Source organism: Ochlerotatus camptorhynchus, unplaced genomic scaffold, assembly GCF_037179485.1.
Source record: "Ochlerotatus camptorhynchus isolate MF236.1 unplaced genomic scaffold, CSIRO-AGI_Acam_v1.1 ptg000371l, whole genome shotgun sequence".
NCBI classification, from domain to species: Eukaryota; Metazoa; Arthropoda; class Insecta; order Diptera; family Culicidae; genus Ochlerotatus; species Ochlerotatus camptorhynchus.
In genome coordinates, this window is record NW_027040859.1 from 1,757,823 (window position 1) to 1,771,779 (window position 13,957).

At 40.0% G+C, this 13,957-nt stretch overlaps 1 protein-coding gene across 1 annotated transcript in view; it reads left to right on the forward strand.

The window, feature by feature from the left end:
* Window positions 1-696: 696 nt before the first annotated feature.
* Osi2 (DUF1676 domain-containing protein Osi2) overlaps window positions 697-13,957 on the forward strand; it is a 56,602-nt gene continuing 43,341 nt past the window's right edge. The window contains exon 1 of the mRNA XM_065232732.1: window positions 697-802. The gene's annotated coding sequence lies outside the window, so the exon portion shown is untranslated. The remainder of the gene's footprint in view (window positions 803-13,957) is intronic.

The window sequence follows — 13,957 nt, forward strand, 5'->3', positions numbered from 1 at the left end:
ATTTCGTCTACAATGTGCACACTTCTTCAGTGTCTAGTACTAATACTCGACTGAAGAAAAACAACGCATTTTACCGAATATATATTAACACAGGTACATTTTCACTCAGAAGCTAGGTAATTAAATTAATGTGTCAACGTTGTTTCTGTATTACAGTACGTTCAGACTGTTATAACGGTTATCAAATAACTGCAACACAGAAACTACCATCAAGGTAGTGCTATAACATGTTATAACTCTGTAGTCTGAAAAGGGCATTATACTTGATTATAATAACACGTTACAACTCTGTAGTCTGTACGTTGTATAATTGTTTGAAATATCCATCTCGTATTATTTCACCATCTACCTTAATCCACCTCTGCATGCAAATCCCTTCTTCTCTTCAGCAAAGCCGGTACGCTAAGCTAACCTCTCGATCGCACCCACGATCTGCGCGTAAAAGCATATTACCGTTGCTATTGCTATTGCTATTTTACCGCAATGCTGTAGTGGCGGGAGAAAGAACCTTGGAAGAAGGATCTGACTTCGGAATCTCCCCGAAACTCAAGACACCTTTAGCACCGTTGCTGACTCATACGAGTCACCACCGAGAGAACTAAAAAAAAAAACACTGCTATCCGAAAAGTCGTACCACATCACAGAGCGCTCCGCCGTATTAGTATGTATGATGTATATAAAACCGAACGGCGTAAACTTTCGACAATTCATTTCACTTTCGCTCTCGTTGCAAGTCGGAGCATTTTTGTTTTGTTTCGCGTGTGCGCGCTTCAACGTGGTGTATCTCGTTTCACAGCCTAAGGTAAGTTCTTCGAATAGTCAACTGCCCAACGGCTGGACCAGCCGCCAGCCTACCAACCAACCAGCACTAAAAGGAGATTGTGAAATAGTGTCAACGCAAAACAGTCTGGGATTACATGAGCCGCTAAAGTATGACATAAGTAACGTGATTCTGCTGGCGAAGTGTGATGCCCCAAAATAAGATCAATGCAGTTATTCAATATCATCGGTGAACACGACAGAAGAACAGAGTGATAGTGTGTGAGAGAGGCAGTGAAAAAGATAGCAGGCCATGATGCTGGGGCAAAGTTCATAATTTGTTTTCCATGAAGCATGAGACTTATGTGAGCGACAAGAGTGCTTGGAAGTGTCAGATGCAGACTTTTTTTTTGCAGCCTCTGCTTGCGATTTTGAGTAGTACAGAGTCGGATATATCCAATATAACATGCGTCAGCCATGAATAAGGGCAGATTCCGGAAAAAAGCAATTTTCGGATGTTCCTTCTAGTATCAGGTGGGATGGGTGCGGGTGAAGGCATTGTTTGTGACGTGACCTTTTTTCCTATGGAAGATTGAGTTTTGCAACGAGCAAGAAAAAAAAAAGGCCAACAGTTGTTGCCCTCTATCGTCTTCCCACAATGAATTGGTGATGCGTGAAGATAACGAATGAACGAATTTTGCTTGCATTTTCAACTGAATAGGTTTGGAATTGTGGTTGTTGACTTGCCGGTTTTCGGAGAAATGTTGACCTTTTTGTGTGGCGATGAGCAGGGCATTGGGTTGAACTGGTGGATATTAGCATAATGTGTGATTGGTATTGTACGAGATGGGACAAAAGGGCCGAACCTTTTTCAGATGAATGCCAAGTTTATTAATTTAATTTTTTTTCTGTGTCAAGTTGTTGCATTTTATTTAAATTTATGATGAATAGCTTCTGATACTGAAATGTTCTTAACATTAAAATGTATAATAATTATTGATAGGGAAAATAGCATTAATATAGTGTTGTTACATATCACAGCAGCCTAGTCTTAAAATAGCATTAAACTTTTGTGAATTTCTCTAACGATTTCTCTGAGGGTTTTCTGGAGTTTTCTGAAGTTATGTTCAACAACTCTGTCTTTCTGATGAACCTCTAAATTTATATTAAAGTTACTATAGTTTTTCTGAGGCTACCTAGGATACCTTTAAATTGCCTACGGTTACTTGAAGTGTGTTGAGCTTCCTGATGTTTCATGAAGCTCTCTGGAGTACCGCGAATTTTAATAATGTTCTCCCGGGGTTTCCGAACCATTTGTTTTTTTTTATTCTTTTTGGATCTCCATACTACTCTAATATTCCCTAAATTTCTCGTTAGTTCGCTGAACTTCTCTTATGTTCGTTAGAACTTTTTTTATTTTTTAAAACCCTGAATCTTTCTGAGGTTCTCTTAGAATTCTTTGAGGCTTACCTAAATAGAATTTCTAAAGATTTACGATCGCCAAACTTCTCCTAAATCCAGATTTGTTCAAAGTTCTTTAGCACCCTGAATGTCTATTCAGTATTTATTTTAACTTCTTGTAAGCTTTCGTGGACTCATTTGAAGTTCTTCTTAAGATTTTGATTTTTTTATTGCAACATCTGCAAGATTATTAATTGGAAATGGTTCACCTTTTTCCCAAACATATGTTTTCTATTGTTAGTTTTAAATTTTCTTTTGCGACTGTTTAATATGTTGTTGCATTTTTTGCTGTTTCGCCGGCGAAACAAATATTATCTATTACAACTTTTTAATTTTCAATTGCTTCTTTCCATTAGTCTATTGCTCATTTTCAATAGTTTATTGCTCGGCCAGAGACAAACCTGCCAAAGGCTGAAAGTCACTTTAATAAATAAAACTGACTAACTAACTTGTGGTGTTGAGTACTTGGCACAGATAAAGTCTGCAAGTAGTAGACAAAATACGAGCATCTGTCAAAAGATAAGCAATTATAACGGAATTTAAAGGAAATAAACCAACCCACTCAAAGCTCTTCATAACTAACTCCGAAGCAAGCAGACTTATTGGTAATTTCGCATAAAGCTATGCGGTGCCCTTCATTTAGTGGGTCTTTATAAGGTAGTCATTGTGTGCCAAAAGGTTCTCTTACGCCATCTGGTGTGTAAATGCTAAACTTTTAAAATTACAATGCACGGCAAATGAGAGTAACCGAATCCTGATGAATGTGGGCGTCTTAGTGGAATACCTGTATAAAGAGAGAGAAGGATTAGTAATTTCAATTTAATTCCACTACCTTATTTACTTATCCTTGACATATACGCGTATTTCGTATACAATGTACAGACTTCTTCAGTGTCTTGTACTAATACTCGACTTATAAATGAGAGTAACTCAAAATTAAGTAGAATTCGACTCAAAATTACAAAAAAGTGGGGTTACTTAGGGGAGAAATTGAGTTTTTATCGATTTTCCATAAAATTCGGTTCGAATAAAAAGAAAATTAATCTAAATTTCATTCAGGATACGAGCATACTTCATTGACTGAATAACATTTCCGTCGATTTTTTTTTTAGGAAAATCGAGAAAAATTTAAATCATCTTCGAGTAACCCTACTTTTTGCAATTTTTAGTCGAATGAGACTTAATATTGAGTTCAGTGTTGGGAAAATATCAAAACATCAAATCTCATCTATGCCCAAGAGCGCGGTTGATTTTCGTAGGCATAATTCAACAAGCAAACAACTGCAGTTGACTAGTAAAACTCACCAGCTGCAAATCTCAAAAAGCTGTGGTGAGATTGAGTTTCATGATTTATGCTTTACACCCGAACGCAACCGAAACTTCCATAACGGCTGGCAGAGTCGCTTCGTGTCTGCCATCGGTGAAGAGTAAAAAGAGATAGCAAACTATACTTTCTCTTTCTAAGAAAACGATGTGCAACGGAATCATTTTTGTGTCTAGTCCACTCTCAGCTTGATGTTTGCACGTTGTGAATAGTCTCGCAATATCAAAGAAGCTTGTAAATTCAATATCACGCGTATGAGAGCGAAAAAAATTTATTTGATTGATGATTTTGTCAACACTGATTGAGTTATTCTCATCGGTCGCAGTGTCGAAGGCAGTAACCTGAGTCTCGATAATGGAAAGAGTAATTGATGTTGACACATTCTACAAAGACGAAGAGACACAAATCGTGAACTTAAAATATATTTTTACTTAAATCGTAGCGTGATACATTTGTTGCTATATTTCAATTTGGTCTCAGCACTCAGTATCTTTGGATTTGTATTTGGAATGAAAACCATTATAGCCTACCTAACTATTCATGATTTGTCTGTAGTTATCAGGTGTTTCTGAACCTTTCCAGAATGAACGATCTCTGCTCCAGTACCTGAAGATCAGCCAGGCGGTGGATCTTAGAATTAGGAGTGTGCTAAGGACTGTTTAGGACCATCCAAACGATCTTGTTTTGCATCCTTTGAAGCTTACTGGTGGAATTGATGGTAGCACTAAGGTGAAAGTTAATGCTTTTCCGTTGATACTGAATCCACACCCGTTCAAACTACACCTAAATTCGAAATACACCAATACCAACAAGCATTTGCAAATTAGAAAAATGAGAAGTATTGAAATTTTAAACATATTCGTAAACACAATATTATTGTAAACTTATAATAATTCTACTACTGGAATGACCACCTCCATTCCAAGATTCCAAGTTCAGGGTAGTTCTACTAATGCTCAGGGAAGTCTTACCGTAGTTCAGGGAAGGCCTGGCAAACTTCAGCGAAGCCCTGCCGAATGTCCTGCTGAAGTTCAGGAAAGTCCTTTCGAAGCTCAGGGAAGCCTTGCCGAAGTTCAGGGAAGTCCTGCTGAAGTTCAGAGAAGTTCTGTGGAAATTCAGAGAAGTTCTGTTGAAGTTCAGAGAAGTTCTGCTGATGTTCAGGAATGTTTTTCCGAACTATAGGGAAGTCCTACCAATGTTCAGGGAAGACCTGCCGAACTTCGGGAAAGTCCTGCCAAAATTCAGGGAAATCCTGCTGAAGTTCAGGGAACTCCTGCCGAAGTAATTTATTGGATTTTACGACTGGTACGTATGAAGATTTCTTTTATATGACTTTCTCAGTCTAGGGTCATCCAAACAGGGAAATTCAAAACTGACTGTTTGGATAACGCTAGATTGAAAAAGCCATATAAAAGAAATCTCCTGCCAAAGCTCAGAGAACTCTTGCCGAAGTTCAGGGAAGTTCTGCCGAAGTTCAGGGAAGTCTTGATGAAGTTCAGGGAATTCATACCGAAGTTCAGGGAAGGCCTGCCGAACCTCAGGGAAGTCCTGCCGTAGTTCAGGGAAGGCCTGTCAAAGTTCAGGGAACTCCTGCTGAAGTTCAGAGAAGTTCTGTCGAATTTCTGTCGAAGTTCTGTCGAAGTTCAGGGAAGTTCTGCCGAAGTTCATGGAATTATCTAAGCACAAGACTAAAGATTTGCTTACCGTACTAACAACGGTTGTTTGTAGACAGCTAGCTCGGTTTTTGTTGATAAACGGGTACAGTGATCTCATCAAGATGTTGCATTTGATGATAGTTTTGTGCATCTGCTCCCTGAAAATCAGTTTTCTGTTAAATAGTAGTACGAGGTAGGCTAGCTCTGTGAGCCATTCCACCACCAGACCGTTTACGCGGATTTTGTTATTCACAGTCGGAGCAAGTCTAATGGCGGTAAGCTGCAACTCGGATTAACTTTTAATCCCGTTCCTGTTTGGATGATCTGCAAAGAGTTAGCTTAGAATCGTGTCGATTAGCTCTAATGTCGACATCAAAGCAGCCGGACAGTCTTGATCGGGATTTAATCGGGGATGTTCACCACGTTGATATGGATCTTCCAGTTTAAGCCTCTCTGAAGTTCAATCTGGGAGAGCCGGAATATCGGAGGTGAACGGATTGAACAGGATAGGCCCAAGGATACTTCCTTGAGGTAGACCAGCACTGACGTTGAAGGTATCTGATGTGATGCCATTCAGAGAGACCTGGAACGTCCTGTCCGAGGGATAACTCTAGATGATCTTCATGAGGAAGGTCGGATGATCGATTTGTTTGAACTTGAACACCAGCCCATCATGCCAGATATTATCAAACGCTTTATCATCGTCAAACTATGCCATAGATGATGCCTTGGACACATACTGGTTTGGTATGAGAATATTGCTTACTTAGTAGTCGACTAACCTAGTCGAAAACCAAACTAATTTTCGAGTAAGATGTCATTTTCGGCGGCAGATGTTAGCAGTAGCCGGTAAACTTCTTTGGTAACCCTGAGAGAAGGCTGATAGCTCGGTAGAAGTTGGAAGGAGAGGAAGGATCATTCGCAAGATTAATAGAATCTCGAACTAACATGTAGTTGGAACTTGGGCATTGACTAATGGGGGTTCCTAGGGTGCCCGGCCCCCTCCAGAATGATCCAGGCTCCCTCCAGATTTTTATTTTGAGATTCTCATACCGAAAATTTAAATTATAGAAATCTTCAAAAAAAATTCTGTAGTTGACCTAGATCATTCTGGGGAGGGCCAGGCATCCTAAACACCCCCATTAACTACATCAGTAATCTTGGGCCTTGATGCTTTTGGATGAACTATGTCAAGTTCAAATATTCGTGAGCTGAAATCTCCGATTCCTCAGGAAAGTTTTTGAGAGCCAGATGGAGGTAGACTACATTTTCACCATGTAGACTTACGATGTGTTGTGCTAGATTCTGGGCGCTGACGAAGTGTTGACCTACCTCAGCAGCCTTCCCTAGCAGCACACATGTCACTAAACAATTGTGGTTACTTATGTGCCACTTATTCCAGTCACAATCAAGTTGCAGCAGCTTATTTCGATCGAAGTGTGCTGCTTGGGTTCTCATCAGGAGTTATCAAATGAACCACTGAATCATCGGAACGATTTTGTGGATCTAATGGTGGAATGGGCTAATTTGTTTTGATAACTTCTGGCACGTGTTGATCACTTGCTTGGGATATCCCCTCCTAGATAGATCGCAGATACCGGTCTTCGTCTTCAGATGTATCCGGTTCGATATCAACGTATACAAAGTGTTGAAACTGGTCCCAATTGAAACGATGGTAGTTGCGCCGGGAAGCTTGGAACCTGTTGACGGATGCGCCCACTTCGGTCACCACCGGATAGTGGTCCGAACTGAGTTCTTGGTAGATGACAGTTTGCAAGATCTTGCTGATCATCCGTCATCCGGATGGGAGAGTCTGGACTCAAGATGTTGTAGTGCGCTTCATGAAGGTTGTTGTTCGGGATGATGCCGTTTTGATTACACCGACTGTTTTCTCACGCTTGGGTTTTGGCGTTCAGCTTTTTCCAGTTTTCCCACCGTCGAATCAGTTTGATGATGTCTCTTGCCAGATTTGCTGCAAACCCGTCCCTGATATTGACTTGTATGGAACAAAAGGCCGTAATGATGGAAATCGGTCTGACCGATGTGAAGAATTCGCTTATCTATCGACCCATCAACTCATGGACAGGGGACCAATGGCTTTACTTCTTTTATGCCCCATAAAATCCCGACGGTGCCGACTGGGATTGAACCCAGGCCCTTTTGGGTCAGAGGCAGTCATGCTTTCCACTAAACCACTGGCGCCGCTGAAGAACTGAAGTTCAATTAAATCTGCAATTGTGACCGCAACTATGACCTTCAATTGTACACACATTTGATTAGCACGAATTCACTAATTTATTCCAACGTTGGTATTTGTATTTGGCTTCATATAGCCATAATGGTCAAACCAATTCATCAACCTGCACTATGATGACTGTGGGCCAATTTGTGACCATGACTGGCTCCCCTCAGCATTGTCAAAATATTGGTCACTCATGTGGTTCAGCCAAAACCAACACACCAAAGCGATGGTGCCGTATTTATTTACTTTTCATAGCGTACCATGTCGCGGGAATATGAAGTCACGTATCGGTTACCTTAAACGACGAAAATGGAATTAATTTACAAAACCATGCCCCACCTTGCACTGCTGACGGCACTTTCCAATTGAACAGCTAATTTGAGCCCCAGCAATTCGTTTGATGATACCTTTAGCCCAGTCGGACACATTTTAGCTCGAATTGGATTGCTCTTAACAAGAAGGGCGGTGCCAATTGCAGACAATTTGCAACAGATTTTCGTCCGAAACTCAAAGTTGTCTCGGGAAAATTCTATCCAAAGCGCAATCGAAATCAAATCCCCGTTATGATGAAAGCAATCCGTCCCGGTTCAAGCTTCTATTTCCTCTATTTCAAAGGAACCAAGAGCAATGTAAAAAAGTATCGACTGTTGGATGGTTTTGATAGCGGTGGAACGTAATATGACTTGATGCTACTTCGGAAAATGAGATTGTCGAACTGTAGTACCTTTCCGGCTTTTAATATAAATCCTATTTTCAACCCACAAGCTATCGTTTGCTTTTCCAAGCAAACGGTGCAAAGTTGTTCGTTCAGTTGGGTGAAAGGTCGCTAAAATAGCTACGATGCAAGTTGTGTTAGTACTAAAAGCTTCTAATGACATCTCGGTTTTCTGTCTAGGGTGAGTGACTTTCAGAGGATGCCATCGCAGCAAATTTCGTCGGATCCAGATTGATGGCTATCTGAAAAGTTATGAGAGTAACTGACTGTAATAGGTTTCTGAGGAGCATAGGTTGATTGCTCGCTTTGTGTGAAGTGGACCCTACACGATTACTTTTATTGACAATAATCGTATTGTCAATACATTCTATATTGACGTCAATATATCGAGATTGACAATATTTCTGAATTCACATCATCAATATTATTGTCAATAATTCCCCTTCGCGTCAATATATTGATGCGTGTGGGGTTTGCTTGACAGCAAGGACCAATACCATTTAAATTTTTATTCATTATGTCATCCAACAAGACAATTTTTCTCGAGCTATAATTTACCGAGTTGATCGTTATCACTTCCTCCATCGGATCATACGTGTGTGAGTGTTTGTGCAGACCAATAGGTAAATGCACGCAGTCTTTCCCGTTTCGATGGTGCAGTAAATCACTAAACCTCGATTACTTTTTCTAAGGGACGTATCAGCTTTTGTAAACAATGCATTTGAAAGTCGATTTCGCGTTACTGGTAGCTCGCTCACGACATTTTCCCCCTACCTGATAGTGGTGTTAGTATGTGTGGACGAGCTACCAGTTACGCCGAATCGGCGTTAAAATGCAATGTTTACAAAAGCTGATACGTCCCTTTGACAAAGTAATCGAGAAATGATGCTGCGCTCCTCAACAACCCGATGCCGCCGATACATCAGAGCGAAAAATAAATGCTTGTGTCGCTTGTCATAATTGCTACAGCGCTCCCGTCGATTGCGGCGTCGTGTCACGTTGCGTCGGTCATGATCTTGAGCCGGCTAATGAAAGCGCGAGACGGATTGCCCTATCACTTCCTCCCGAGCAAAGTCTGAGAGCAAATTGAAAACTAAATTTGATGTTCTGATGTCGTTGATAATAATTACTCTGGTTGCTGTCGGTTTGGTTTAAATGTCAAAAATTAGAGCAAAAAAATCTTCCTGATATTGCAAACTAATTCTGCTATGAGTGAGAGCAAACTGAAAACTACTTGTGATGTACATTTTTCCTGTTGATAACAAAACGAGTATTCAATTTGATGTGCTGCTAAGGCAAAGAACACAGAACTGCAACAACATATTTTTGAAGAGCAAATGTACAGCAAAATCGCGTAAACTGAAATCAAATTATGATTTCAGTTTTAAGCTGATATCAAAATTTGCGGTCAATTTGCTATCGTTTTGATGCAGGACTTTGCTCGGGTATGTATCTCAGTCTGCGGTCAACAGCTGTTTGCAGTCACGTACGCCATTGAGCGGTCTGCTGGATGCCCGCCCGGCGCGTCGAACCAGACTGCAGATTAGAGAAAGGCGAAATGGTTCTCTTCCGTCGCAACTTTCTCTCGAAAATCAGCGATGATTTAACGGTTGCCCAGAAGATGTGCTCTGATTTTTGAGAAAATTCTTATTCGTCCAGTACCTGCATGATCCATTAGTACGTATTCAATTTTCACATGATATGAACCGTTTATCTCTCAATCGATATGCATCGCAATGGGAGTAAGTCGGGGGCCGCGTGCCGCGATAACTGGATGATGATCGGTTTTACACTGATTTGTTGTAAATAATTGATTTCCGAAACGGCCTACAATTGATCAGTTTACTGCTACACTTGAAGGTGATGATGGGGCCGGTGATTCAGCATCACAAATCAATTGCCATCGCTTCTCCCGCTGACGATTGTTTGCACTGGGTGTGTGCGACCGTAATTGGGAAAGGAAATTCATATGAAGTTTGCAGATGATGGTGCGGATGATAATGTTGATGATGATGAATCACTTTCCCCTTGTAAATTTAGAGCTCATGAAGTGATTTGATGGAGATACATTTGAAATGTGTATCAAATCGATTGGTATGCAAGTAGTCGCATCAATCATAGCACTACCTTACTTGAATATTTTAGAGGGTTGGATAGGACGACTTTGTAGTGATGTGCATTCTGGTGCCTACTTACCCTTGATTCACAGTGTTCAAATCTCATGCATGAGTTTATGCGCCTATGAGTTCTGCCTTCCAAAATTCAACGATGAGTTGTCAGGTTCAAAAATTAATTTCATTCTATTTTGTTATTCATTGTTATTTCCATTGTTTTTGCAACATGGGTTAGAAACGTGACACAACATGCATAAGCATGCTATCAATTGACGTTTGAGTTGCATCGAAATTTTTCCGTTCAGTAACCTCACATTCATCGAGCAACTAGTAAACAGCAACCAAATCATTCTATAATCCATGGATACCACAAGCAATCATTGAGATTGTAATACTCGCTTTAATGAAAAGCCGAGAACACCTCTGCACTTCCACGATAAATCACTGGGATGTTGGATAGATGGGCTGAGATTAGTGATGGAAAAAAATCGCATCGCCTAACGTTCAATTTGAAACCATTTACAAACATGTTCTTGGAAATATTTCAATCTCAGTAGCCATCTCTATGGAGAGTAACGCATTCCCGTGAATGAAGGAGAGAAAGCAAATGAAAGATAAACATATGACAGCGATCATTGATGTTTTTGATCATGCTTTGGTTCATTCCAACAATGCATTCATCGTTCTATGAATGACAGACAGAAGAATCGTTTGTGAACGCATTCATTTATTCACAAAGATTGCTTACAAATCTGGATCGTAAGGGCACGATATTAGCAAGCCGGAGGCAGCGGGTTCGTTCGAAGAAATCAATCATCAAAAATCAAAATCAAATCTTTCGAGTTGAAAATGTTCTCGACTTCCGTAGAGTATCATTGTGCTTGTGGTTTGCATAGAAAGCTATCAATTAATAACCGTGGAAGTGCATCTAAACAGCACATTGAGAGTTCGCAATGCGCTCCCTACAGATGCGTAATAGACGGATATGAAATGCATCTAGAAAACTTTGTTACGGACCGAACAAAAAACTTGCTGAATAAGCGTAAACAGCTACAAGCATAGAAGAATAGCAATGCGAGTTGACTTCTATTCCATTCTACACAAAAATTTATTCAGAAATTTGATTCACGAATGATTTTTTAGAAAGCATTCCTATGACTCAAATGATTCCTAATGAATGTGGATTCGCTTCATTTGCTGATTCATGAATTCATCGGTATAAAAAATCTACAGAGTTCATTGGGAGAGTTTTTATGCGGCTGGGAATGATCGAAAGAGAAACGTCAAAGCAAAGCATACAGTCGGCAAGAAGAATGCAAATGAATGAAATGTTCCATCCTTGGTTGGGATTGCAGAAGGCTTCGTTTTGGTAAACGATATGCTGAATTGATGTCCTAATGATTCAATAGTGCAAAGGAGCTTGGGTTTGAACACACTGTCTCCTGCTCAGTAAGCAAAATTAGTCGCCACTAGGCCACCGAGCTCCTTATCTCACAAAACAATTACGTTAAAATTTACGTTCAATTTGTTATTACTATGTTTTGATCCCGACGACGCAACAATCGCTTTTGAGAAGAATTTGATGTAGATTTCCAATCAACACGTCTTTTCTAAAACTCAAATATTACTTCTTTTACATACCTGTCCTTTTAATCGCAATTCATTACGGTCAATAGTGTAAGGTGCTGGGTTCTAACCCACGATTTTCTGCTCAGTAAGCAAAAACGGTCGTTTTAAAGCCACCGTGCACCTTACATCACAACCAGCTACAACTGACAAGAAGCTATTACAATGAAAAGAAATACCCGAAAATAGTTAACAATGTCTTTTGAACCAGATCAGCTGTACGCCACATTTAGCTAAATATACGCATTACTTTTCCGAATCGATCCACCGATTTCTATTATTCAATATTATTGGATAGATCAACTCAGTAATGTAACGAGGCTTGGGCTATAACCCATGGTCTTTAACACAATATGCATGTTTTGTTTTCCATTTCTCTTAATTCTACGAAAATCTTTTCTTTGAACTTCGTGAAGAAAGATCTCTGACAAACTGCAACGAAGTTCCCTAAACTAAAGCGAGGATCCCTGAAGTTGTTAGACGTTTCCTGAACTAGGTTTAGATCTTCTACAAAATTTCCCTGAACTAATATAAAGTATTATACAGCTCCTCAAAACGATACGAAATTCGCAAAACTTCTACAAAATTTTCTGCACTTTTACGTTTTTCGTTGTTTTTCCACGAAGTTCCACGTATGAAATTTCTTGAACTTCTACCTAATGTCCTATTCCAGGGTCATCAAAAAAGTGTCCTGAAATTATGTGTAGATTCCCGAACAATGATGAGGTTCCCTGAAATAAAAAAAAAAAAATTCCTACGAAGATCCCAAAACTCAAATAGAGTTCTCACTTCTCTGCAGATTTCTGAACGTTTCAAAAGCTTCCTGAGTTTCTACGTATTTCTCTGAAGCTCTATGAAGTTTCTAGAATTTATACAAAGTTTCGTGAATTTTTTTCGATTTTCCCTGAACTAATTGGAAGTCTTTGAATTTTTACGAATTTAGGTTAATGAAAAATTCTGATTTCTTGGTCAATGTGTAGATCCTGAAGTCGTCTCATTATGCTATCGATTAAATGTCGATATAAAATAATTTCCTGACATTGGTTCCTCTAGTCTAGAACATTAAGAAAAGTAGACATTCATAAAAATCACTAAAATTACAAAGCTACCTCGCAGTTACTTGACAAAATACCGGTGTATAAAAATAAAAACTTACATTCTGGACTTAATCCTGGAGAGCCCCTGGCCCCCTTGGCACCCCAATTAGCTACGCCAATGACCGGGGAGCACCGCATTGGCAGTCACTTAACGGTAGGTAGTGTGATAATTTGTTCTTACCCAGTGGATAGTTTGCTCCTTACACTCACATCATTCGTCCATCGTCGCTTTGACCAATCGCGTCAGTTTAACCGGAAATCCGTGCATAATTTGCCATAGCTAATCTCGATCAATTGTGTCGTATGGGGATTTGAAATCGATGAACAAATGATGCGTGGGTATCCCCATCAGGATCCATTATCAGATTCTCTATCTTGATCCAAATTCGGTTTCCCCTTCGGGATACATTATCCGATTCCTCATCGGGATCCATCATCAGATTCCTTATCGGGATCCGTCTTTGGATGACCCATCGAGATCCTTCACTAGATTTCTCATCGGGATTCATCTTTAGATTCCCCATCGGAATCCATATTCGGATTCCCTATTGGGATCTGTTATCGGTTTTCTCATTGGGTCTTTGAATTCTCTATCGGTATCCTTCATCGGATTCTCCATCAGAATCCGTTTTCGGATTCTACATCGGGATTCATGTTCAAATTCTCCATCGGGATCCGTTGTCGGATTCTCTATCGGGTTCCGTTTTTGGATTCCCCTTCGGGATCCGTATTGAAAATTTCCATCGTAATCCGTCTACAGATTCTCCAATCGGAATCCGTCTTTGGATTCCTTATCGGGATCCGTCTTCTAGATTCTTTTTCCTATGTAGATTCCTTCGCGGTATCCACCTTTAGAGTCTTTATTATGATCCGGGTTTGGATTCCCCAACGGAATCCGTTTTCGAATTCCCCATCGGAATCCATCATCAGATTCCCTATTGGATTCCGTTATCGGTTTCCCCTT